The sequence below is a fragment of the Patella vulgata genome, chromosome 9, assembly GCF_932274485.2.
Source record: "Patella vulgata chromosome 9, xgPatVulg1.2, whole genome shotgun sequence".
NCBI classification, from domain to species: domain Eukaryota; kingdom Metazoa; phylum Mollusca; class Gastropoda; family Patellidae; genus Patella; species Patella vulgata.
Window position 1 is genome coordinate 38,741,408 of NC_065887.2, and position 26,000 is coordinate 38,767,407.

The window sequence follows — 26,000 nt, forward strand, 5'->3', positions numbered from 1 at the left end:
TTAGAGTTACTTTTAACTAAATGTAAGACTTGGGTCCTAACCAAACTCTTAGCGATGTAACCATGGGAAATCCGGGGATTCCCTGAAGTTATTTATAGCTCAGTGTTGATGTCATGCAATCATTCTACTCACTGTAGGTTGACTGACGCCGAAATCGTCACCACTACACAGTTGCATTTTACCAGTAGCTAGGAAACGAAGCGTAATGGCGATCTTCATCTCAGCGTCGATTGAGAAATTTCGTTTAGTAGGACTCGTAAGTAGATGCCGAACTAAATCTGTCACAAAAAGAATCCCACCCATGTCCATTCGATATCCCCTTATCAACTCGTCATTGTTGTACTCCACTAAGAAATCTCTTCTTGTTTTAATCTCTCTTAGGCGGCGTACACGGATGGCCATGTTAACCAAGATAAGAGTACTTTTAACAAGTTAGGAGTGCTACTGGAGGACTCCTAAATATGTGTCATAGTTAGGAGTAATTCTTAAAGTAAGATGTTTTATAAATAGGTCTTAGGAAAATCTACAAAGTTAGGAGTAATTTTTGACAGTTAAGAGTTGGTTCCAACTCTTAGAATTTTTATAAATACCACCCCTGATGTGGGGTCTAAGAGAGAGAGAGAAATGGGGTTTAACGTCCACTCGACACAAACTAGGTCATTTTGGGACTAACATATGGTTTTAATTTTATTTCAATAATTCGCTTGCACGTAGGGGTCTTTAGCAGTGGGAGGAAACCGGAGGGCCCGGAGAAAACCCACGAGGTTGGACAGGCGACCCTATTCCTTGCCACGTACAACCGGGGATACGAAACCACGCCAGTCAACTCAATGACAGACTTTATGATACAGCGTGCGCACGCTAACCATTCAGCCATCCAACCCCCCAGGGGTCTAAGAATTATAGAATCATTTATAATGAAATAAATAATAAGTGAACTGAAAATGTTCATCAGTTTAGACTAGTTAATACCGTCTTCATTAGCCCGGTCGGAGCAGAAAAGTAAGACATTAAACCCCTATTTCATTACTTTTCAAGACTGGTTAATACGACTGAAATGAGAACAGTGGACCCCCAACCTCCACGTTATCAGAGCGGAATATTCATAACATCGTCTGTGATTTCTAAATCTATCTTTATAAATTTATTCGACGAGAGCTGTCATTGTATGTAACTAATATTTAATCAATTGAAACTCAAATAGTATTGATGTTGAGTCGCTAGGAAAATCAATTGCAACTTTCTTAAAGCCACTGATCGTACTTTGCGTTTTTCAGACGAAATCTAATTTTTAACACTAAAATGTCAAATTATTATTTGATTAAACATGCATTATGCAAGAGCTAAATCTGCCTATTGCAGGTCTTTCTTTAGGCCTGAAATGTTTTCTAAAGTATTAATTAGTCATTAATCAACTCTGGATGGCATCAGATGATATTAAATAGATTAGAATGGTTCATTGATACTTTGATTTAATCAAATATGGAGGACCGAGACTTAGCTTCGATCAGCCAGTACGGTGGTTGAAATTATTGCACACGTCTGTCAAACCTTCAAAGGCTAATATCTTCGCTTGCAATAGAGTAATTTGAATGAAATTTTCAAATTATCCATTTTACATCATCTACTTTCGAACTATTATAGCAAGAATGGCTAGTTCTTTATCTAAATCTTACATAATTTATCTTTAAGAAAACCAAACCAAATTATCAATGGTAGATAATCTTTCAGCTTTAATTCAATCAGATTAAAAACATGTCCATTAAAACATTTCAACAAAAATCACAGGTGATGCTGACTGGTGTTGACTATATCCTGTATATCACAGGTGGTGCGGACTGGTGTTGACTATATCCTGTATATCACAGGTGGTGCGGACTGGTGTTGACTATCATGTTTATTGTCTGCAGTGAATACTGAATGTTGACGAATTTTCGATGCATTACATTTGTATGTGGTCGTATATTGTCGTCGCCCCCGTCCGGCCATCCAGCGTCCACAATTGCTTGTGGATGCTCTAGAGGCTAAAGTTGATATCCGATTGACTTTAAATTTATACACAGTGTTTAAGGTCATGAGACGAAGAAGCCTATTGATTTTCAGCGATTTCCGATAATTACTGCCAGAGTTATGGCCCTTGATCAACTCAACAAATCTTGTGGACGCTCTAGAGGCTAAAGTTGATATCCGATTGACTTTAAATTTATACACAGTGTTTAAGGTCATGAGACGAAGAAGCCTATTGATTTCCAGCGATTTCCGATAATTACTGCCAGAGTTATAGCCCTTGATCACCTCAACAAATCTTGTGGACGCTCTAGAGGTCAAAGTTAATATCCAATTAACTTTAAATTTATACACAGTGTTTAAGGTCATGAGACGAAGAAGCCTATTGATTTTCAGCGATTTCCCATAATTACCGCCAGATTTATGGCCCTTGATCACTTTGAAAAATCTTGTGGACGTTCTAGAGGCTAAAGTTAATATCCGATTGACTTTAAATTTGTACACAGTGTTTAAGGTCATGAGACGAAGAAGCCTATCGATTTTCAGCGATTTCCTATAATCACTGCCATATTTATGGCCCTTGATCACTTTGAAAAATCTTGTGGACGCTCTAGAGGTCAAAGTTATCATCCGATTGACTTCAGATTAATAATTACTTCATGAGTTGTTACTCTTAATCAGATTTTAATGTATTATAAATGTTTCATTACCAAAAAAAGCAAAAAATTATGCAACAACACTTGTTGACTGCCCGGACGATTTAGCTGCTGTGGGCGTATGTTTCGTTGCCTGGCAACCTATCTTTGTAAATACTGGCATTGGCTTGTATATATCATCAGCGAAAGTTCCAATTTGTCATATCTTTTTAAATGGAACCATTTTTGAACCAATATTACTTTTAGATATTCAATGTTTACATTATTGTAGTCTGCAAGGGATTCACAATCTCTTAAATAACGATCAGAAACTAGAATAAACATGCTGTATAGTCTGCACAGTACTGATAACAAAAATTACATTAAAGCAGAAATAACGTCAGTCAATTGTTTTATCCTAACAGATTTTCTGCACCATTTACGGCTAAAGGCTGGAAACTTCTGATGTTTGATTACACATCATCTGTAAAAGGAAGCATCGGGGGATTTAACATCAAACGTTTATTAAACATTACACATGGCATAGTCAAACATGGTTAGTGTAGATAGGAATGAAAGGTTCGGTCTGTGGTTCTTTGATTATAGTATTGTTTCCAACCATTTAGAAAAAGTAGTGGACTGTTGAAATTGGCTTGTCTGTCTGTCTTTCAAACCATGAAAATGATAGCTCTGGTTCTAATTGTGTTAGAATGTAAAAAGTTGGTGTAGGTGTTCGATATGTGCATATATTGCTGACTGAGTTCGATTACGATTTTTTTGATAATTATTAACAAGGTTCAGTAATAAGCATTTTCTGATCAGTTTAAGCCGAGTGATAGGGCAATTTGAATACTTGATGCTTTATTAAAAGATAAATGTGCAAGTATTCTGAAATTCAATTTCAGATCCTGCTTTATTGTGTGAAATCATACCATAAAAAGTCATTTAAAATAAAAATGGAAGAATCTCAGATATACGAAGGACTATAACTATCTTAGTTTAACCCCCTTAAACACTTAAGTGGGACGTTAATGCTATAAGTTCTTGGTACATTGAAATATTATCTACTGCAGTTGCTTGAAAATTATCCATGGATAGCCGAAAAATGCTATTCCTTACACCATCTCAAATTTCTGTAGTCTGTATTGTATTGTAGGACTGTATACTAGTTCATGGGGTGCCATAGCTATAGGGAAGTCGGTTTTGGGGCAGTCTAACACCCTGCGATAAGCTAAATACTGAGAACCATTCTCAGACCGGATTGCATTTACACTATGTAAATTTAACCGTACGTGCTGAGACCACCCCACTTCAATGGGCCAGATTCGCACGGTACTCAGTATGGCACGCTTATATACATATACACTCTTCAAAAAAAGTAGGGGATATTCAGAAACAATACAAAACCTGCGGAAATGCACTGCTGTTTTTATTAGAGGTAACCAGTGTATGTTAATAACAGGCCAATTGCCTACACATGAACATAAACAGTTCATATTTGAGGCTTATCTGACGGACCCATTTCACTCGCAAAGAGATACACTGTCAAAAGTGAAAATGGACGTTTTTGATTTTTGTCTTAATAATGAGTAATTGCTCCACCAATCCTCATACATTCAGCAATTCGTCGTGGCATGCTCCTAATCAACCATCCAATCACGATTTGGGGCAATCTGACCCACTCCTCTTGCAGTGCCATGGCCAATTCTTGCAGTGTTGTTGGTTGACTTTGACATCGACGAACACGTCTCCCGATCAAATTAAACGTAACACACTAAAGCAAAGATTCGCTAAACAGTAAATCGTATGCAAGACCCGACAGGATAGGATAGGATAGGATAAACCAGCACGCGGCAGTTTTCATCAACCCTTCCTTGAAGTGTCAAATTTGACAATGAACCCCTCCCACGTGTATGGCGCTATTGCGTGTCGCATGTGCAGCTCAGTTGTTTTTTGTTGGGGTGATAAGTTCTTCATCTGTGAACATACTCTCAAAGCATGTCAATTGTCCATGACTATTTATCTTATCACAACCTGCATAGGTATTTGCATTTCAATATCCCCTACTTTTTTTGAAGAGTATATATTTGACCCATTTACTCTACAAAAAAATTAACCATGCCATGTCTGGTACGCTTAAAGTTTGTAATGTAAACAGGGTTTTAGACTGTCCTAAATCTGAAATCTCTGTATCATATTGTAGGACTATATACTAGTTCATGGGGCGCCACAGTCATGGGGATGTCGGTTCGGGGGCAGTCTATGGTTACGCACTCAGATTAGTGTGTTTTAAATGCTCCCTTTACCTACAAAACAATAAATATGCAACATATGTTTTGTTGTCTGGCAACCTATCTTTGTAAACAAGGATCCAATGATATATATTTGTGTAAAGTGATTTTGGATTCGGCCATTATAGTGTGATGGTACTTCCTGTTAATTTCCCATTTATTCTCTCCAACTGCTGTCTGTACATTAAGCTGTCAGTTTTCTTGTGCCATCAAGTAATCTTAATTAATATTTATTTATAATTATAGTAACCAGACAGGATCTTTTAAAAGCCAAGCGACATTGTTGCACATTAAACCGTTTTTGCGGTTTGTTCGATGGTCATATCAGATCAACAGAACACCACTCTCTAGTGAGTGAAGATTTAATAAACCCTCCCTTTGCGGACAAACTGCTCTTAGTTTGACAATAGAAATTAGATTTCCGTTATTTATTTAAGGCCTTTATCTGATAAATCAACTGTTTACTTAGTCAGAGAAAAGAGAATTTATTTGAAACAAGGGTGTTTTTTTTCTCACAGCTATCGCTTGCAATTCTATTTTATTTATATTATTTACAACAATTTGCTGCTTTGAAATATTTATCGCTGGTTGAAACTATAAAACAATAAATCATTTTTTGGCAACCTGTGGATGTTGAATATTTCAGTAGGAATATTTTTTGGCAACCTGTGGATGTTGAATATGAAGTAGGAATATTTTTTGGCAACCTGTGGATGTTGAATATGAAGTAGAAATATTTCAGTTAGAAGGATCTTGATCTGGATCATTTTCGAATGGGGTATTGACTTTGAAGTTCATTTGCATTGTTTCTTAAAAACAAGATTACAATGGTTGTGGTTTCTTCTAGTTATAAGGCAGTGGATTCCTTGGACCTTTGTATGTAACTCTAATCAACTTTTTGGGGAATGTAGCCTACTGCATGAACAAGTGTTTTCAATGTATCAGGTATGTAGCTCATCAATAGGTGTTCACAATGTATCACAATGTAACTCATTAATAGGTGTTCTCAAAGTATCAGGTATGTAGCATGTCAATAGGTGTTCTCAAAGTAGGAGTAATGTAGCTCGTGGATAGATGTTCTCAAAGAATCATGAATGTATAGTGTGTCAGTAGGTGTTCTCAAAGTATCATGAATGTAGCTCATCAATAGGTGTTCTCAATGTATTACATATATATATGTCACTAGAGGGATAGGTGTTTTCAAACTGTATGGTATATTAGTAGCTTGTCAGTAGGTGTTCTCAGATTATCAGATATGGGCTCGTAGATATGTTTTCTCACAGTATCTGGCATGTAGCTTGTGGATAGCTGTTCTCGAAGTATCATATAATTGTATCTCACGGATTGGTGTTCTTGAAGTATCAGGAATATAGCTCAACAAAAGGTTTTCTCATAGTAGCGGGAATAAATACATATTCCTGGAATGAGTGTACAACACTTTTATTCAGCTGAGAGATGTCCTAGGATTTCCCAGTCTGGTTGACCCATGTCAATGATGCTGGACAGAGGAACTGGCAAGATGGTTAAAAAAAATCTGAAGTGCCATGTATACTGTTAAAGATACCATGATTGCTGTAAATACTGTTAAAGATAATATGATTGCTGTAAAGGGGAAATACCAAAGGCCATAAAGTGCTGCTGCCAGGGCAAAATTGTCCTCATAGCACCCTACATTCCATATACCATTTTCATTAAGCCTGCAGGATGGTGCAGAGAAGAAGGATGTTAAACCCCATTTTATTTCTTTTCTTATTTGTAGTTGCACGTTCATATTATTACGTGTTATTGTCTAGAAACGGATATCGTTATTTCATATTTTAATGATAGTAAAATTATTGCATGATATTTCTTTCAATCCGTCAGCAGTAATCAGTGTTTAACATTCACGTAATTTACATCAGATTTTCCTAAGTTTGTAATTTACGCTTCAGAGTGATTCACTGCCATAACGTGTAATTTTCTTTTTACCCTCTAAAAAAAATCAATGTTCTGGCCAAATTAGATTTGAGGATATTTGGGTAACGATCATATTTAGTTTTGTGATAAAGTAATACTTTAATCCCACAGATCGATTGCCTATTTTGCGTCGATTCAATTCTGTATTCATATTTGAAATTGCTACTGGTGTGCACACGATGGAAGGAAATAGAGGGCTTAAATGGACTCGAATAATTTCGCTTAAATAAATTGACATTCTCTTATTTCCAATAAATATGATTGACATGGCATATCTTCCATTTGTTCTGCCGTCAGTTATTGTCCAGATGGTTAATCAAGTCTAGAAAACATCTGGTTTTCTCGTAGTTATTACACAGTTGATTCATTTCATAGATACAAGGTCAGTTTTATTATTGATTTGGTTTTAAGCTACCGAGGCGTGGATCAATCCATGCATTAATGGTTATTTGTCTTAAGATCTGTGTTTCTGTTCGACCATATTGTTCAATACTCAAGGACTTTGGTCATCACCTCGGCATGAAAACTGACGAAAAAAGGAACACAGCTCTTCCCTATGTCTTATAACAACAGCCATCAAAATTGCAATGGGGAACATTCAAGACAATCAAACAAAATGAAGTATATCAGGATGGTATTACCCACTGCTGGGAAAGCAGTACAATCCTGAGGTTAAATGAAGATTTAAAATGAATTGAAATTAATATCAAATAAATCATTTCAATGTCCAGCAATGTGTAGGGTCCACAATCTCCTTCTCAAAGAGGGAGGTCAGATGGGAATGGTTAGCACGTGTGTACTGTATCATAAGGTCAGTCATTGAGTCAACTGGTATGGCTTTTTCCCCGGTTGTACGTGACAAGGAGTAGGGTCATCTTTCCAACCTCTTGGGTTTTCTCTGTGTCCTCCGGTTTCCTCCCACTGCTAAATGCCCCTACACACAAACAAATTATTGAAATAAAATTGAATCATACGTTAGTCCCGAAATGACCTAGTTTGTGCTGAGTGGACGTTAATCCCATTTCTCTCTCTCCTCTTCTCTCTCTCTCTCTCTCTCTCTCTCTCTCTAAGAATACAATGGAATACAGTAAGCTATAGATGGCTTTACTTCAAGGAAAGATTCAACATATCAATTAATAACATTTCTATAACTAATTCAGACCCTTCAGATCCCTTCAAATTGTCCACTTGGGTATATTTATGTGCTATTATCATCCTCATTCTCAGATATTCAATGGGCCATTAGAACTTGCTGAGTCTTAAAATCCCATCAAATTTATTTTATTTTCTGTCTGTTTGCTGAAGAGTTAATCATGTTTTGGAAACATCTGGTCCGAGAGGCGCTATTATTCGATCCTTCCATTAGTTTGGTATAGTGTTATGGCTGGACGACCGTGATTACTAGTCCTTACTCCATTACATTACATCACATCACATGATTGATCAACCCTCTTCAATCTTTTACCCGTCTGCTCTCTGCGTCTGGCTCAAATTCTCAGGAATTTATTGAAGCAGAAGGCTAATTTAGCAAAAATAAAGAACTTGGCATTTATGTCTAAAATTAGGAAAAGGAAATAACGAAAACGGGCGATTTTGAAGACATGCGTACAACTGGGGTTGTGGTTTAAAAGGCAATTGGACTTGCTAAACAGGAGCCATTTTATCGTTAATTGTCACAACTTTTTCAAAGTTTGCTTCAAGGGGTCTTATGTGAAGGTTTAGCGTTAATGACACTTGTTTCGTGACAAACTACGCAGAAGTTAAATAAAGTTGACATCTTGCTACTTGTCTCAGTGTTAAAATTAATTCGTTCATCTGATTTCTCGGAGCTGAAGTGGATTTCGTGGAGATTTTTGCGACTGATTAGGAAATGGATGTCAGCTCAGCAGACGCTAGTTCCTCTCCAATACAACATCTTCATCAATGTAATAATACTTAATGCAATTACCATGACGACTGGATTATACATAGCTTTACTAAGACATCTTTAAATGACAATATCGTCCCAGGAGTGACATTACGGGACTTAAAATATTTTGGGCTTAAGGGAAAATTCCCAATCCGTAATCGTCGTTTATACAGAAATTATCCCTTAATGGACGAGACGATGAAAGGATTTATTAAATGGAACGTACTTGGTTTTGAATTCAAGGTTCATGCGAAGAGTTTGTTGCCATGACACAATGTAATATCTGATATTCAAACTATTCCTAATAGAAAACAAAATCAAAGTTAATAACTGAAATAAAAGTAGGTGCACTTGGAAGAGTGGAGATAGAACCCCATTTCTCTAGCTTCACTGACTGTTTTCCTAATTTTAATGAGGGAAAGACTTCACTATACTGCGGGGTTGGATGGCCGATTGGTTAGCACGTGCGCATTGTATCATAAGGTCTGTCATTGAGTCAACTGACCTGTTTTCGATTTCCAAGCTGTATGTGACGAGTAGGTCGCCTGTTAATCCTTGTGGGTTTTCTCCAGTTCCCTCCCACTACAACAGACCCCTACGCGCAAGCAAATTGTTGAAATAAAATTGAACCATATGTTAGTCCCGAAATTACCTAGTTTGTGTCAATTGGAGGTTAAGCCCCATGTCTCTCTTTCTCTCTCTCTCTTTCTTTCTCTCTTTCTCTCTCTCTCTCTCTCTCTCTCTCTCTCTCAACATGGAGTTAAAAAAATATTATATTATGGTCATCTACATACTTATTGAATATTAAAAAACCCATACATTTCTCAAATACAATGTCAGAAAACTTATAATCCTAAAAGTGGTTGGCTATCGAAATGTGTGTTTACAGTAAATGATGTTATAGAGGACACACAACAGGTATTATTCAAGAACATTGAAAATACTGGAGCCGAAATTGTTAATGTTTCTATATTAATATGCAGTAACCTGAAGGTCCCCTGTTCGATTCCTGCGTTGGTTTAGAAAGTTCATCGGGATTTTCCACCGTGATTCCACCTTGTCCATGGTGTAGAGACAATGTATAGTCGTTTGGATTAGACGAAAAACTGAGGCCCCATGTACACATTGGCATACACGTAAAAGAACCCTTGACAGTTAGTATTCAAAATAAGAGTAGGCCATGGTGCCGCTGTTCAGGCAAAATTTGCCTCATAGTACACTGCCCGTCTTCATTATCCTAGTCGGAACAGAACAGTAGGATCTTAATCCACATTTCATTTCTAAATTAATATATATTTACCTAGTACCATTAAATTCTGATTTTTATCGATACACTTATAGTTACTTTAAAAAGCTGACTGGTGATTACGGAGCTAAATCTCTAACTCAATATTTTCCATAATATTCGAAATTAAAAACACGAATTAGAAATCAATATTGATCAATTTCAATCAATATTGATGTTGTTATCTTGCCGTGAAACTATGGGATCCTAATATCCAATATTTAAGACACAATTAACTTTTTATAATCAGTACACCCTATGGTATCGAGTGCTATTTTGTAATGAACAAATAAAAGCGTGTCCTACAATTAGTAAAGGCTGATTCACGAACGACAAAATAATAATTTTAAAAAAACGTGTGGAATGCACTAATTTAAGCAGGCGTTTAACATCTGCCATTTAATTTGAACTGTTCACATATTTCACATAATTGATTAGAAATTACAATATTTTTTTCAAAAATTGAATAAGAATCACTTTACATACATTCATATTACATTAATATGTGCTCTTAGAAACATTTTTGTCTATTTCAAGGTTAAAAAAATACAACCATATGTCCTTTAAGATTATAGTTGGAACCCTGGAGGTATTGTGTGTGTCTTTAGAATCTGTGTCCATTATAAGAAAGAATGATAGTTTTACGGTAATGATTTCGCTAACCGTCTGCATTGTGCTTTTATCCGCGATTAATACGTCGTTACATTAAGCTCCAATTCCAAGCTCTTGCTTTGAATTCTAAAATCCTGCTGTTAAGTTTTTCCTGAGCAGCACACGACAGAAGGCAGAGGTTGTGAAAGGAAGAGATTATTGTGTAATCAGGTACTTTGATCTGATGCATTTCACATTTCAAAGCTTTCAAAATGAGAATATCCATCTTTCGTTATTCAATAAAATATGATAAAAAAAACTATACAAGAAACATTTTTTTGCTGTAATTTATCATTGATCTTTGATGTGAAAACTTGACAAATCTACTGTGAAAATGGCTTCTGTTTAGAATGAGTTCTAATAGATAATAAATTGATATATTTCTTGTGACTTGTTGCTCATTGTGTAGATTTCAAACATTTTTATTTATAAAGGCCAAACTGATTTCATTTTCAGTTATTCTGGGTCTTGACAAATAAATAGTCATTTGATCAGATGAAAACTTATCAATTTGGAACTAAAACCTTTTGAAGGGTGCAACCATGTACTTTTGTGTTTTAAATTAGATATTTTCCCATTCCTGAAAAACAGAAAATCAGATTAAAGGAGCTAAATCGCTAACATTTGGGACCTAGAAATTGACAAAAGTGGGTCGCAATGCATATAATACTGTAATATGAATGTATATAAACTGATTTACATTCAATGGTTTCCGTTTTTACTCCAATTTCAAATCAGTTATGTTCGGCGAAATAAGCCAACAGTCTCAATCGAGTGCAAATTTCTAGCGTCTGATTATTCCAGTCTACATACGCCGTTCGATTTGGTGCAATGTGTCTAGCCTGGTCCCTCGAGTCTCTTTTTACAACTGGGGCTGAAGCGCATTATGGTACACGATTCGTGTACCAATGGTTAAATGTTTATGTTGTCTTAAATATTGGATATCAGAAGCCCATCTTATTCCGGTAAGATCACAACATCAATGTTGATTTAATTTGACAAGTAAATCGTGTTTTCAATGTTGAAGATTTTGGATGATACTTTAAAATCTATTTTGTACTGCTGTTGGGCAGAGTTTTTTTAATTATAAAATTAGTATTTTAATATATTTTTTTGTTTGTTCTAGTTCCAGTATGTATTGAAAAAAGAAGAAATTACAATTTGAAGGTAAGCCATGTATTCTTCATAAAAAGTTTGTTTGCTCTTTCGTCAATGTTGAGGAGCGGCTCAATCCTTTTGTCAATGTTGATGGCTCCATTTTTTCGTCAGTGTTGATGGCTCCATCCTTTCCTCAATGGTGAGGCCTCCATAAAGTAGAACTGACTGAAATATTGTGTTGAGATGTTATTTCCTTATATTTAACAGTCTTGGATGGGATTTCCAATCTGAAGATTCTAATACCAGATTGCGATTTGTTTGGATTCGTTTTAATCAAAATTGTTGCTAACCTGTTTCGTCTGAGATGTTTGTCTTAAAATGACCTCTTAAGTATTGTATTGATGAGACCATTGTATCCGATCCCGTAATAAAGAATTTGTGACCTTAAAAATGTTATAGATAAAATAATTCCAAGACTGCAATGAATAAACTCCTTACTGAAGTGTAAGTAGCGGGTGGAAGAATCCCTGGAACACTGCATGTCAATTTTATAGATATATTAAAGGCAAGAGACTAATACAAGATTCTGATTTTTCTAGTCAATCAAGCATGTCAAAAGCTTGGTGTTAGTCTCAAAATGACCTAAGTATCATAACATTCTAATTAAAACACAGATCCTATTTCGTTTTGTTTTTTTATAGTTAAAAATTTTGTCTTACTTAATTTACTACACTAGGATCTGGAAGAGTTGTTATATAACCTGCGTTCTGGTTGATGTGAGGTATTAGCCAATCAATTGGTCTGTTGAGTCGAGTTCTTATCATCTGCACACGAAACTGTGGGTAGACGTTCGCAGCGATAGAAAATAAATTAAAGGAAAAGTTGTATTTCCGAATACCCACTTGGATGTTGTTTGTAAATTAAATGGCTGACATCATTGGATCAAAAACTACTGGTATGACACCGGACATGACCTCATACCACAACCAGTAAGATCTTCGTGTAGTGGCGTCTATCAAAAGTATAAAAAAAATTCAACGAGATATAGATCTGTATTTAAATCAGATTGATCCGGTAATAAAGAATTAGTGACCTGTAATTTTTTTTTTAAATGTGTACATGTTAATAGCATATTTACTTAATGGCACCAATATTTATTAACATGATCAATATTTATAGAGAAACATTTCTTAATTTTAAAGTGTTTCACATGCTCTGTATGTTTGAATAACGTAGTTGTACAAGAGATCTCACAATAAACTTAATCGATTAGGACCTTATTACTATTTTATGTATTTGAAGAGTTCTCGGAATATAAAAAAAATGGGAATATATTTCAGTGGAAGGAATATAATTTCAGTTTTCATATAAGATTTTTCTAATAGCGATCTCATGTTATATCATATATAATTTGATATCTATGTTTGCCTTCCACGCAGGTTTACATAGTAATAAAGGAAATTGTTGAAAAAATCAGAATATTTCTGATAAATCCTTTTTTTTAAAATGACATTTAATAATCAAGCTGAAAATACACGGGATATCATTCTTTTCAAACAAAACACAGTTCTATGAAATATGATTTCTTTTTGGTTTTTATTTTACTGAGCAATATTTTTTATCATTATTAAGCATATTTTTGAGAATTTTTTTTGTATTTGTTTTTGCAAGAAAGGTATAAATAATGATGTGTCAGAGGGAATTTCTGTACTTTTCAATGGGTAGCAGTGTTTGGCTTCTGGACAGTTAAAAACTCCAAAATACAACAATTTAGAAAGATTAAGCCCAATCACAATATTGACTTTATTAATTAATGATAAGTAAATAATTAAGTTCATAATAGATGGGCTATAGAAAGCGTGACCCAATTATTACGTCAAAAACACTGCGTTCGTGTTTGATTCCTGTAGTAAAATAGTTCCATGTGTTTCCTAACAGTGACAAATATCTACATCGATTATCATGACATTTTATATACACCACTATCGGTAATTGTGTCTGTATCCGCGGACATATTTCGCTGTCAATATCGGATATCGGTAAAACCGATAGGTGTCATATCAGACCATCACTACCAATCATCCTTTGAGGTGTCAATAAATGATTGAATAGTATAAAAATGCTTGATTTCCTGCAGCGTGCACCATGTAAAAGGTTCCCTGACACCTCATTTCGAAAAAGAATGCTGGTAGGTTAATTTGCTGCTGTACGAGGAAAACTTAATTAAGATTTTTCAGGAAATAACAGCATTAACTTTTCAAACTTAAACAGTAAGATGTCTGAGAAAAATACACATTCAATAAAAGAACTGACTAACAGCAGACAAGGAAGTGTACTCGGAGACAGCGTCTAAGATTCCAGAAAATGAATGTTTAAATAGTAGCTTTTAGAGACATCCTCAAAATTGATTAAGTAATGTGTAGACTCAATCTAATTAAAACACAGATCCTATTTTGTTTCGTTTTTTATAGTTTAAAATTTCGTTTTACTTGTCTTACTACACTAGGATCTGGAAGATTTGTTATATAACCCGCATTCTGGATGATGTGAGGGATTAACCAATGAAACGGTCTGTTACGGCGAGTTTTGGGAGTGAAATGCATAACTGTGGCTAACCCACTAGAAACATCAACGTTGATTGGTTAATGAAATGTCTGATTTCATAGGGTTAAAAGTTGCTCTTATGACCCCAGGCACAACCTTCTACTACAAACAGTCAGATCTTCACGTAGTAGAGGCCATTGAAAGTGTAAAAAATCAAAACGAAATATAGATCTGTATTTTAATCCGATTGGAGTAGACTTGAATTTTATTCTTTAAGGTCATTTTAAGACTAAATGGTTCAATTTTATTTCAATAATTCGCTGGCACCTAGGGGCCTTTAACAGAGGGAGGAAACCAGAGAACCCGGAGAAAACCCATTAGGATGGACACATGACCCTACTCCTTGTCATTTACAAACTGGGAATCGAAACCACACCACTTGACTCAGTGACAGACCTTCTGATCTAAATCTCACATGTTGGACCATTCCGTCACCCAACCTCCCTTACTCTTTAAGATGCTTATTAATTTGTTTAGAAGAGCAGGTTTGAAGATGCATTTCACTCTGATCACGACAATAATAATCCTAGACTCTTTTAAAAGATGCATTATGTAAGAGCTAAATCTGCCTATTGCAGGTTTTTCTTTAGGCCTTAAATGATAAATAAACATTTATTTACATGACAAGGCCATAATCACCTCTCTAGGCCATCGAATGCTCTTGATTTTCTATGGATTCGAAAATGATTGGCAATTAATGATTTAATTAAAAAAAACAGCAGTGAGAATCGAGACTCTGCTATTCTCCCAAAAGCCCTAACTTAGCTCAGAATGAAGTAATTTGACTGAAATTTTCAACATATTCCCTTTTTATTATCTATTTTTTAACTATTATAGCGAGAATTGTCAGCTCTTTATCTAAATCTTACATAATGTATCTTTAACTTACAGAAAATCCAAGCACTGACTAACTTGAATTAACCCCTTAACACTTGGACCGACCGACACTACTGCTCCCTCGTTCATCAACAGTTAAAACGAATACATACAATTTAATTTCAACGTGCACCATGTAACTCTTTAGTCAAATCATGGCAAATCGGAAATAAATTTTGTTTACCAAGTGACCAAGAGTGCCAAAGGGTTAATGTCCCTTTAATATAGAAGATTATTGATATTTTAGGTGGCTTTTTAAGTAACGACGAAACTTTAGAGAATTAATTACAAAAAGATGATTACATGAACTATTTATCCGATTTCAAAGTCCATTTATCGACGAAAGTTCTCGAGATTTATTGGCAGAAATTACGGACATATAAATATACTGAACTGACAATTCCATTGATTGGTTTCCCCTCTTCATTTAAACTAGCCCTGAACAAACTCTTAGTGTATTTGCTGAGACAGAAAATTACAGTATGGCGTATGAAGACACTCGAAGCGAACAGGAAAGTGAATGTTTTGAGAGGATGTGGGTTGATACACTTGAATTAATTGTGATTGTACGAAAAGTTTCAGCCTGACGTCAAACTATGATAGATGGTAATTTAACATTTAATGGGGTTTAACGTCCTACTGTTCTGCTCTGACTAGGTTAATGAAGATGGCATACAGTTGCTATGAGGGAATTTGGCCCGGCAGCGACACTACAGCCTACTGTTATTTTGAATTCCAACTGTCAAGGGACCAGTGCCAAAGTTCCATACATGCAAGTGAATAATTGAATTAAAATTGTGTCATATGTTAGTCTCGAAATGATCTGTTTGTGTTGAGTGCAATTTAAACCCTATTTCCACTATCTCTCTTGTAATGTTGCAAGAAGTTTTTCTTTTATCATTCCATAAAGAACATATTCCCGAAGCAATGGACCAAGAAATCCCTCTCTGGCCATTGCTGGATTGGCTTCTGATACTTGAGCTTTTGAGGGAGTGTGTCTATTCTTCCCGTTCAATCAAATCTATCCCAAGTACAGCAACATGACAGCCCTTTGTTCAATCTGAGGTCTTCCCTAAAAATTTGGACAGTGATTTAAGGTATTGAAAACGGTGAAAGTATTGTTTATCTCCAAACAGTATTGTTTACATTGTGTCCGTGTTGATAGCCTCATTTGTCACGCAATTAGTTTTTCTGAAATATTCTGCTATGCACTGGTTAATTAAGCATAATAAAATCGTGAGTCATGACGTAATGTTATGTAAACATATTTGGTCCAATTTGGAGGTCTGTTTAAAACGTAATGATATTGTTGTGCACTTAGTTATTGGTTGTTAATCGGACTATTGACCAGTCATAATTTAGAACAAAAATTTGCTTCCATTGCAGCAGTGTTAAGTGGGATTAGCTCTAATCAAACGATTCGATCCCTGCATTGGCCGAGAAAGTTCCATCTGGATTTTCCGACGTGGTTTCCTCTTGTCAGTGGTGCAGAACGGAGGGCCTGACAAGGACAGCTGTCTAGTCCTACGGATGAGACGAAAAACCAAGGTCCCGTGTATACATTGGAATGCACGTAAAAGATCCCTTGGCAGTTGGAATTCGATAGATTTCTAGTATGTTCCTCAGGTCCTAGTGGAAGTTTCATATTAATTAATTTTTACTGAACTTAGATAATCTAAGAGTCAAGTCATTCTTGGAATGTTTTTGTTGCTATCACTATGGAGGGGGGTTGGATAGCCAAATAGTTAGTGCATGTGCGTTGCATCATAAGATCTCTCATTGAGTCAACTGATATGGTTTTGATTCCCCGGCTGTACTTGACAAGGAGTAGGATCGCCTGTCCAACCTTGTGGGTTTTCTCTGGCACCTCCGGTTTCCTCCCACTGCTAAAGACCCATACGGGCAAGAAAATTATTGAAATAAAATTAACTATATGTTAATCCCAAAATGATCTGGTTTGTGTTGAGTGGCTATTAGATCCTCCCTCCCTCTCTCTCTCTCTCTCTCTCTCTCCCCCCCCCCCACCCACAGATTCTGGTTTTCTGGTTTTCGTATTAATGACACATTAGTGTCTTGGATATTAATTAAAGCTAATGTGGAGATATAGTCTAGTCATTCTTCACAGGATTTTTATGATCCCAGTGGAATTGATTGTAATGTGTTAATTTTTTTATTCTGGATATTGGAACCAGCACAATAAAACTGCACACTACATATATTTACCTTACGACACTTGTCATCAAGAAAACTGAAATACCTGAGTTACAATATTTCCATATTTACTACTGTAAGGATACTCCCACATTTAGTTTGGATATTGATCTTGTTAAAGCTGAGGAAACTGTGTGTGTATAATAATATACTGACCAGGATGTCAGCAGAGTTTTAAAACATCATAGGACTACCAACATACTCAGTTATAGTAGTCATTTTATTCTCATCAATTCATTGGCTTCTTAATACAACTTAATCAGGTAGGCCAGATTCCTTTATTTTTCAGTTTGTGTCATTTGATAACATTTGACAACACTTCTAATTCATTTGTGAATTTCAATTATACTTTTGATTATGGTATGTGAGTTATTGTTTCAGTTTATGTCATTTGATAACATTCATTTATGAATTTCAATTATTATTATTATTGTTCGATTTATATAGCGCTTCATTACACGTGAAGTGTTTCTAAGCGCATATCACAAACATATACTTCAAACACACAAAAACAATCAAAATCAGGAGAACATAATTAAACACAGCTGCCTGTTAGGCGCTATTAATTATACTTTTGATTATGATAAATGAGTTATTGTTTTCTTTTCAAAAGGAAATATGTCTAATAAGTAGAGGCCTTTGGATACTAAAACAATTGTAAAATGCATATTTGTTTTAATTGAATTTAATTTATTTAATGGGGGGGGGGGGTGAAGTTTGTAAGTTATAAATTACCCTAGTTAAATGGTTGATTTGATCTTGATGTTAAGTGCAGAATGACTTAAAACAAAATAAAACAGATACAGCCAGATTTTGGTAATGTTCACTTAATTTGGTTTATAAAATACTTTACCATACTTTAGTTATGCTAGATTCCCACTGTTGTGCTATACGTTACGATACAATTGTCCCTATTGTGTCCACATTCTGCTACCTGCGGATACGTTTCGATATGATCAACACGATTGCTATGATTGATCTCAATATATGATAAGAACTGATAGGATTACCACGATTATTTCATGATTAAAACCATGATTTCAATCGTAGCACGAATCGTGATCGTAGGAACCTAGCATTAGCAATGATATTGTTTAAGTGTTGGGGCTTGTGTCTTATTAGGCTGAGATTGACCATGCTGTGGCTGATAGAATACTTGACTAAACTTTGGTTCATGATTATAAATGGTCCAATCTTTATAGTTTTGTGTTAGAACATGATAGTAGGATTAATCAACAAATTACTTAAAATGATTCATGATGAATGATCTTTAGTTGACAACACCTGAACAAAAAAACAGAAATAACTTTTATATACATGAATTTTGTATGAAATGTCTAAATTAGCGTATTTGACATTGTAATGTTCGGTATAAGATTCATATTTATGAAAACGGCATAGATTATTTCATCCATTTACATGAAGGGTCTATCTACAGTTGTTTTTTTAATGATATGACTTTAAAATACATATCTATATTTTAAAATAATTGACCACTATGACATGGGTTTTTATGATGTTATGAGGTCAAAGAGTTAAAGTACTGGGTCAATCGTCTCAAATGGTTTTTGTTCCAAATTTGAAGTTTTTAAATTTTAAACAATTAAATCATCATTCATGACATTCAAGTGTCTAATAATTTCTCAAGAACCTGAAGAAGTAAAAATTAAATAGCTTTGGTCTTTTATATTATTTCATTACCAAATATGAATATTATTAAAAAAAAAAAAAAGATTTTTTTCCCAACTTTTATGATTGATTGGGTACATGAAAGAATGGTGTTAATGTCAAGTCTATATCTGGTGGGAATTTTCACATTCATCTACACAAGATACAGTTTGTTTTTAACACCAGTCTAATGGCTGGTGATAAACAAGGCTCACCTCTGTAACAATCGAAGCACTACTTCAATCCATCATAATTAGGTTGGTTTCGAAAAAAATGAAATAAAATGGGGTTATATGATGTCCTACTGTTTAGCAGCAACCAGAAGTTTTTTGGGGGGTTGAGATATGGAATATTGCAGTATATTCACTGTAGGATGACTGAGTATGCTCTGTAGATCGGGAATGTATTACCCGTTATCTGGTTTTGATCCCAGATCTTGTACATGACCAGGAGTCTTACATCGCCTGCTTAACCTCAAGTTTTTTCTGTCTTGTTCTCACTTCTGCACCAATCTATGGACAAGATACAATACGCAGAAATCACAAACAAACGAACATATCAAATTAAGTAAATGGACCCGGATGATAGCCATAAGTGTCCACTGTGCTGTACAGTCCTGGGCCTGTAGTGATACGATAAAAAACATAGTCTCGGTTATCCATTTCTTGATTTATTCATGAATGAACATAGAGCAGCAGATCGGCTCCTAATCCAATAAATATCACAGGCTAGCGATGACATCAAGAGTTGATTATGGTCTGAATAACTTAATTAATGTCTAATTAATAATTTAGATAACATTTCAGGCCTAAAGAAAGACCTGAAATAGGCAGATTTAACTCTTGCATAATGTATGTTTAAGGCATCTTTAAATGAAATAACAAATTATTGTTAATCAATAACATAAGCCATATAAGTTATATGATATTCATAAAACTAACGAGAAAAAGTTTATATTAATGGCAATAACATTTTAAATAAAACCTACTTAATTATAACCACATGTGTTTTTCCCCAACTGATTAATGGAGAGGATAAAGTAATTTCCAATATCTACAAAGTTGGATTCTGTTGACTTGGTTATGCATTTAAATGATATTCATAAAACTCGCTCAATAAAGTTTATATCAATGGCGATAAATATAAAAAAAAAACCACGAGAACGAGAACAACAGCTGGCTCTATAATTTAGCATACTTGCAGTCAGTTAAAGACTTAATACCTCCCCCCACACCCTTAAAATATAGTAAAATCAATAAGGGCCAGAGGGTGGAAAGGAGGGTGTTGGGGTTAAAATATTAAGAAATTAATATATGTACATGGACTTTTCATAAGTCAATTATCTCGCTTTCTGATCAATGCCAAAAGTCCTTTCATATACTATTCAAAAAAAGTAGGGGATATTTGATTTTTAAGTGTTATTAAAGTCACCTAATGAAACTGACGAAGAAACAAATGACAAAATGAAATGAAGTTCACATTCATCGATTTATTCCAAATGATCGTTAGACTAAGTAAGGCACAGACTGACCATTATAAGGGTAAAATGATACCCGGGGTCAAACAGCATCACAACCAAGTCAGTAACGGGTAAATCCTCCTCTGTTTGCCAAACAAGCATTGATCCGACGTGGCATACTCCTAATGAGACGTCTAAGGTCATTTTGGTCCAGATTGTCCCATTCCTGTTGCAACGCAGCAGCAAGTTCTTGGACATTGGCAGGACATTGTTGACGTTGACGTAACCTCTGTCCAAGCATGTCCCAGACATGCTCGATGGGGGAGAGGACGGGACTCAGTGCTGGCCAAGGTAATGTGGTGATGTTCTGTTGTTGGAGGTAACCTGTAACGATCCTGGCCCTGTGACATCTTGCGTTGTCATCCTGTAAGATGAAACGGCGGCCATGACGTCGTGCGAACGGCACAACATGGACTGCCAAGATGTTGTCCCGGTAGTACTGGCCTGTAACACGCCCTGCAACAACATGTAAAGCCGTTCTTCCAGCAACAGTGATGCCTCCCCACACCATAACAGAACCACCCCCAAATCGATCATGTCTGATGACGTTAACGTCTTGGAAGCGCTCGTTTCGACGACGCCACACCCTCCTACGTCTGTCCAAAAAATCAACAGTGAACCTTGACTCATCTGAAAACATCACATTGCTCCAGCGTCGATTATCCCAGTGTTGACGATCCCTACACCAACGACGTCTTGCCTGAATGTGATGATCTCTCAAACAAGGGATCACGCGAGGACGTCGGGCGTGAAAGTGACCCCTATGCAGTCGATTCCGAATCGTCTGGCCACTCACTCTCACACCAGTGTCTGTTTGAAGACGAGCGCTGATCTGATTTGCTGTGATGACACGATTTCTCAAGGCCAAGGTACGGATAAATCGATCCTGTGCTTGAGTTGTCTCCCTTGGTCGACCTGAGCGTGGTCTGTCCTGTACAGATTGTGTATCACGGTATCTGGACCATAGCCTGCTTATGACAGACTGAGAAACATTCATCGTCCGCGCCACAACCGCCTGTGTTGTGCCGATCTGTAGCATGCCAAGGGCACGTAACCTTTCATTTTGGGTAAGCCTACGCATATCAAAATTTGTTTTCTGGTCACTAAAACAATTAAACTGATGTTTCCACCCTGGAATTCAATGCCACAATGACTGTAACATTCAAAGTCAGAGTCGTGCAAATCTTGGGTTGGACCCCCATGATGATCCCAAGCATCACCTGCATTCCATGCGGTAGCTATTGGTGCGTTTGGGCGTCACATGTAACTGGAAATGTTTCTTCTGTTAGGTTCTATAGTGACTTTTTTCGTAGTCATTTGCATATTTTAGTATTATGCCCCCAAAATCAAATATCCCCTACTTTTTTTGAATAGTATATTTTCATTTTAGTGACATACACTTGTACACTCTCTCTCTCTCTTTTCACAAGCTTATTATGGTATCCAGCAGTGTACTGTGAGATTAGCCTGGTATTAGATTCGGTGACATGTGTTGTGAAAGTAAAACTAAACCTGAATGAACTAGGATGAAGACAGGTTATGACGAATGCTGTTAACGATTAGACAACATTGATTTTATAAGATCTAATTGATAATTATAATGGCAATATTGTATGAAGACAAATAAAAGTCTGAATAATTTACTAACGAGAAATATATCTTATATACCTGTAGATACAGGTAAGGTTTAGATAGGGAAGAGTATTGGCATTAATAAAGAGGTGTAATAGATATAGTTAATATCATATAATATTATACCTGTATTTAAATTAACTACGACTATATAGAACCATAGTTCCCAGAGATCCAGGTCCCATCTTCAAGATCTCATGTTGTTTCAGTTTCTTCCTCATTACATTTATGTAATTTTTAGTCTTAGATTTTTTGCGTCGAAATAAGCTGTCACAAGTTAAAAACAAAACAAAAACCGTTGCTCGGCCTCACTAGAGAGCCACCCCTGATGTCATTCTCGGTGTGCGATGTTCCTCGATGTTTTGTGTGGACCATACTGACAACGTGATATATAGTCATATGAATACACAATGCCTTGCCAAATAAATAAAAACATGAAATATGAATTTGATTGGCAAAGTTTCCATGTATTATCAATAAGGACCAGCAGTTATTGATGTGGAATGAATGAAATAGATTTTTATTGCATTTCAGCTCCAACTGGGCTATATATTGCAGCTAATTTTGAAATGAAAGCCCAGGCCTAGTGTATATAAACCCCACTATAGAAAACAGAATTGATTTGAGGGTGTACTACTACAGGTATAAAGAAAGCAAGTTGATCCACTGTTTAAAGCAAACAACAGTTTGTATTGGTCGATCATATAAAGTACTTAAACGATTTTCATTTCTCAGCTTTTCACTAATAATACAAACATCAATACAGCCATTACAGGTAGGTAACATTTATTGATGTTTTATATAGTCGGAACATTTCATTCAGTTGATCTGTTTATATTATATTATATAGGTATATAGCTAAGTGGTTAGCTGTTTATATTATATTATATCAGTTGTTGGCTGTTTACTGATTATATCGGTGGTGAACTTATTATATTATATCAGTGGTTAGCTGTTTATATCAGTGGCTAGCTGTTTATATTGTATTATATATATGTGGTTAGCTGTTTACTGATTATATCGGTGATGAGCTTATTGTATTAAATCAGTGGTTAGCTGTTTACTGATTATATCAGTGGTATTGTATTAAATCAGTAGTTAGATGTTTATATCACTTTAAATGCAAAGGAAGGAGGCTAGGAATCTTTTGTGTTTTTTGTCGTTTTTGATTTTCAGTTTATTCCGGTTTTCTTGCTTGATTGTAGGGGATCGGGTGGCCGAATGATTAACGCATGTGCATTTGATCATATGGTCTGATTTGAGTCAATCCCCTCTTGTACGTGACAAGGAGTAGGGTCGCCTGTCCAACCTTGTGGGATTCCTCGGGTCCTCTGGTTTCCTCCCACAGCTAAAGACCCCTCTGCGCGTAAGCGAATTAATGAAATAAAATTGAACTAGGTGTTACTCCCGAAATGAGCTAGTTTGTGTTGAGTAGATGTTAAACCCCATTTCTCTCTCTCTCTCTCGCTGTTTGATTGTTTTATAATGTAAAGAAAGATAAATGAGTACCTTATATCTTAAATTTTATTGAACCAAATATGAATCTGATATGGAATTCTTTATCAAGAACAGTGCTGACACTGATAGTATTGATGCAGATCTGCTCTATGTACAATATGTTCTATTGAGGCCCATTTATCAGGGCCATTTATGTGTAGAATAAGTTTTAGTTTTGTTCAGATATCAACAATGCGTGTATTGTCTTTATCCAGAAAATAAAGAGTTAGTTCATATGGCCTTCGTAATCAATAAACGTGAAAACTCACCGAATAAACACGATTAGAGACGGACATATCCTTTAATTATACTATTCAAAAAAAGTAGGGGATATTTGATTTTGGGGGCATAATACTAAAATATGCAAATGACTACGAAAAAAGTCACTATAGAACCTAACAGAAGAAACATTTCCAGTTACATGTGACGCCCAAACGCACCAATAGCTACCGCATGGAATGCAGGTGATGCTTGGGATCATCATGGGGGTCCAACCCAAGATGTGCACGACTCTGACTTTGAATGTTACAGTCATTGTGGCATTGAATTCCAGGGTGGAAACATCAGTTTAATTGTTTTAGTGACCAAATGTCACAGGGCCAGGATCGTTACAGGTTACCTCCAACAACAGAACATCACCACATTACCTTGGCCAGCACTGAGTCCCGACCTCTCCCCCATCGAGCATGTCTGGGACATGCTTGGACAGAGGTTACGTCAACGTCAACAACGTCCTGCCAATGTCCAAGAACTTGCTGCTGCGTTGCAACAGGAATGGGACAATCTGGACCAAAATGACCTTAGACGTCTCATTAGGAGTATGCCACGTCGGATCAATGCTTGTTTGGCAAACAGAGGAGGATTTACCCGTTACTGACTTGGTTGTGATGCTGTGGTAACTTTGCTGTTTGACCCCGGGTATCATTTTACCCTTATAATGGTCAGTCTGTGCCTTACTTAGTCTAACGATCATTTGGAATAAATCGATGAATGTGAACTTCATTTCATTTTGTCATTTGTTTCTTCGTCAGTTTCATTAGGTGACTTTAATAACACTTAAAAATCAAATATCCCCTACTTTTTTTGAATAGTATATATTAATTACTGTGTGTAAATATCATTGGTTGAATAATTCTGGTCCTGGGAGGTCAATCCTCAACCTTGAATAGGGCCTACACATGCAGCTTTTTTTGGCAAATATCAGTGATGTTTAAGATGAAGTGTATGTGTGAGATAATGTAGAACTGTGAGAGCATGTACTGGTAATCCATGTTTAAACAATGATTATAACATGACATGCTCAACTGATGACTACTTTATGTGCTTGATTATCTGATTACCTGCGATTTAGAGGGATACTTTATTGTTTGGGGACTGTTCATTTTATCTGTCTATTTCCCTTGAAAGGGATACTTTATTGTTTGGGGACTGTTCATTTTATCTGTCTATTTCCCTTGAAAGGGATAGTTTATTGTTTTGGGACTGTTCATTTTATCTGTTTATTTCCCTTGAATAGGGATGGTTTATTATTTGGGGACTGTTTATATTTGATTTGTCTTTTTCCCTTGAAATGGATATTTTATTGTTTCGGGACTGTAACCAACTGTTTATTCTATTTGTCTATTTCCCATTAAAAGGATAGTTTATTGTTTGGGGACTGTTCGTTTAATATATTTCCCTTGAAGATGAATGTATACTAGGACAATTTTTCCATTAGAAATCTTTTTGTTATGTGCCTTTTATCCAAAACATGCAATACATAGGACACAAATCTATGGTTTGAAATTATTGTAAGTGTATTTCTACGAACAGTGTGTTGGGTGACATGGTAGGTAAGACACTGACTCTATAGTCTGGAGGTCGCGTCTTCGATCCCAGCATTGGCCGAGAAAGTTCAGGAGGGCCTGACAAAGACAGCTGTCTAGTCATTCGGATGGGACAAAAAAACAATTAGGTCCTGTGTATACATTGGCATGCAGTAAAAAATCCCTTAGCTGTTGGATATAAGACTAAGTCATAGCGCCGCTGTTTGGGCAAAATTTCACTCATAGCACACTGTATGGCGTATGCCGTCTTCATAGACCCGGTCACAGCAGAACAGTATATTTTATTTCAATATAACACATGAATTGTGTCCTTTTACTAATTAAGTGGCAGTGAA

The 26,000-nt window shown here is 35.9% G+C and overlaps 1 protein-coding gene across 5 annotated transcripts in view; it reads left to right on the forward strand.

Moving 5' to 3' along the window:
• Nucleotides 1-26,000, forward strand: part of LOC126807867 (polypeptide N-acetylgalactosaminyltransferase 5) — a 210,202-nt gene that overhangs the window by 110,914 nt on the left and 73,288 nt on the right. For 2 of the 5 annotated variants that reach the window (XM_050532719.2, XM_050532723.2), the window contains 2 exons: nt 11,861-11,901; nt 22,877-23,117. The gene's annotated coding sequence lies outside the window, so the exon portion shown is untranslated. Of the gene's footprint in view, nt 1-11,860; nt 11,902-22,230; nt 22,247-22,876; nt 23,118-26,000 lie in introns of those variants that run through there. The other 3 variants (XM_050532722.2, XM_050532724.2, XM_056103427.1) reach the window with 2 other exon arrangements.